At 38.0% G+C, this 3,246-nt stretch overlaps 1 pseudogene; it reads right to left on the reverse strand.

Moving 5' to 3' along the window:
- Positions 1 to 845: 845 nt before the first annotated feature.
- Positions 846 to 1,232, reverse strand: LOC118858726 (annotated as a pseudogene).
- Positions 1,233 to 3,246: the final 2,014 nt, after the last annotated feature.

Here is a 3,246-nt window from a genome sequence, read left to right on the forward strand (position 1 = left end):
GAAGCAAGGTTGTCAAGGCTGGTGTGAAGGGGAAAAGTGTCTCAGGTCCTTGGACACTTGGAAGAAGCTAACAGTAAAAACCTGATGCTTACTAGATAGCTGAACTGTTAATAGGAGAAAAGCCTCATGTCACACCCAAAAAAATGGGAGAACTATAATCATTATACCTGTCATCATTACAGAAGCTGCTCCTCCTTGATTACAGGGAAGACATATTGCTGAAGACACGGTCTTAGGAATGTCTTATATTCTTTCCAAATGAACCTGTATATTCATTCCCCAAGTGGTAAAAAGAAAAAAAAATCCAGTGGGACTTACTTCACCTTACTCTAGCTAAGGTTATTAAACATGGCTTGCAGTTAGGATGTGTGAATTCAGTAGTGACCTCATTAGCCCTGGACAGGTATTCAAATTCACATTTCACTTTTTTTTTTTAGTCCAGATATCTTTGTTCTGAGGCCAGTTATTCTGAAACAGAGGGGTACGTACCCACACCCATAGCTCAGTGTCCATTTACTTTGGCATCATTGACCTCCTCAGAGAAAGTGGGTACCTGGGTCACCAAAGAAGACTTTGAATTTTTCTTTTAGGGAGCCAAGAAGAAACTATTGCCATCCTTTACTGGCCTTCATAGAGCTTCCTGGGTAAGAGATCATCTCATGAGGATGAGAAAAAAAACCCAAAATTCAGGAAGGCCAGTAAGCCTTGGAGGCACAGCTGTAGGAGGGACCAAAGGCTTCCTCCTAAGCCACAGATCTGGCCAGCTGTCCTGCTGCCTGCTCCCTGGGAGAGGCGGATGAAGAAGGAAGAGGATGCAGTTTCAAAAGCTTCTGGACTACAGAGCCCTATTTGTACCTGGATGAGTAATACTCCTCCTCCAGCTCATACAAGTCAATGGAAATCTCATCCCACAGGGAAATGAGCTACTTGTCACACTCATCCTGCAAGCCCCAAAGCTGGAAAGTCATGGAGGATGAGAAATTGCTTAAGGTCAGACACGAGCTTCATCAGGGACTCCCCAGCATGGACAATACTGGCAGCTCTCACATGCATCTCATAATTGTCCTGCTCACCCTGAGTTGCCAGGGAAACCTGAGTTTCATCTTCAGTCTTATATGTTTTCATGATCAAAGTGAAATTATCCATAATTGACTTGATCCATCTTTCAGCCTCTTGTTGTTGGACTGAAGGAGGGTCTCTTTGCTCTGGGGGAGGACTCTTTGTTGGGCCATTGCATTATCCTTTCTTCTCTGGGATTCTGAATTTGGTCTCGCCTACATTTTATCTTTCTATAAAAAATTAGCATGCCCTAAATTAGATATTAACAATCTGCAGAGAGACAATTCTACACAGAGGATTCCAGTTTTCCTTTCTTTTCTCAAAGATCATTAAGAAGACTGACAAATTCAAGAACATAGGCTGAAAACAGAATTTCAAAACATAAATAGTAAAACAGATTATTATAAATATACAAAAGCTACATACCTAAATTATCTTAAGTAAATGGATAGTCTTTCTACTATGTCCATAAATTCCTTCACCAGCCCAAAGTCTATTTCATGAAAAATGCAACCATTTCTTCAGGGATAGTGGTTTGGCCTTGTTGCAACCTTCCTCTGCTGGCAAACTAAGTCTCTCTTCAAATTTTATATTTCCTGGCCTATGTTTATTCTAAAAGCTTTCTTCATCAAACATGAATAGACCTTCTGTATAACTTCACTACACACACACATACATACACACTCTCTCTCTCTCTCTCTCTCTCTCTCTCTCTCTCTCTCTCTCTCTCTCTCTCTCTCTCTCTCTCTCTTTCTCTCTCTCAGCACTAAGAGCCTGGAGGTCTGATACTAAAAGGTTAGATCAGGCTTAGATCTCACTTTGGAAAAGTTTTTGGTCGTATCACAGATGGATGCCTAGGGTCTAATGCTAGTTTAGAATCTGGCTTCAACCAACCTTCTAGTAGGTCAGTCTGTAGGTCATGGGACACTGATGGCTAGATATGTTTCATAGGCTGGTAGTCAAGGAAGCTTGTTTTAAGATGTGGGCTGACATTTAAGTCAAAGGGTATGTTGTCAATTAAGGCTATCTTATTAAAAAATATCAACTAATTGGGGTTAACTTTTTGCAATAAATCTTTTTTTTATCACATTACTAGTCAGTGCTCAAAAACTTTTGAATTATGTGTGTTTAAAGCTTATAACACACTCAATCTTTTTTGAGTTTATACATTTCCATTTTAATAGTAAGGAAAATTTAAGGCGTTTGAGAGGATTTTTAAGGTTTTGAAGAAAAATCTATTTGAAAAGTATTCTTTTACTCAAGCAATCAATTTTAAATGGGAGCCTGAATCAACTAACATATTCAACCATATATTAAGGTAGAATGTTAAAATCTGAATCTAGGAAGGTGAAATTTCCTAATAACAACATTTTATTCTCAATTTATTTCTGAAGTTCTGGTTCCTCCTTAAAGCGATTTCTGTACTTACCTACATATTCTGACAATGTTCTCAGACTTGGCAGAGTAGGGTGGACCTGCACAGGTGTTTGGCAGAGTATGGCTGAAGGAATTTTATCTGAGCATTATCAGGTTTGCATTGTGCGGCTGGCTTCGTAGACTGCTAGCATGAAGTGTTTATAGTCAGGGTTGTAGTACGGTGATGAAATGATGGCAGATTGTCAATGGAAATTACCTTTCCAATAAAAGGAAGGAAATTAATATTTTTAAGGGATTACTACAAATTGTTTTATCCGGCCCAATTCTTAGTTCAAATTTTAAAACAACTCTATTTTTAATACATTCTACTAATAAAAGTCTGTTCAACTACTACATAGTTTTAATGGCCTTCAATGTTGGCTCCAATAAAGAACCCTTTGGATGTTTTCAATTATTATTGTGTGACGCCATTCTACTATACTTAAGAACGTTGGGGAATGAGATACTGGTTAGCATAATATTCCAGTTTACTGAGAATTGCCATGAACATGTCATATGGGGCACCAATTTTCAATGGATTAGAATAGAATAAAATATACTTACCACTAAGATTATACTGAACACAATTCAATTTTTTGTTATTAGGAATATTATCAAGGAAAAATAGTTCTCTTGTTTTATCTCTCAAGTAGGATGGTCCCATGAAAAAAGGAAAAGGCTATTATATGTAGTTAACCAGGCAACTTCAAGTTCCCCTCCAGATTTATTACCTTCTAATTAAGAAGAATCTGAATATGGCTGCCTCAATCT

Source organism: Trichosurus vulpecula, chromosome 7 (genome assembly GCF_011100635.1).
Source record: "Trichosurus vulpecula isolate mTriVul1 chromosome 7, mTriVul1.pri, whole genome shotgun sequence".
Taxonomy (NCBI): Eukaryota; Metazoa; Chordata; class Mammalia; order Diprotodontia; family Phalangeridae; genus Trichosurus; species Trichosurus vulpecula.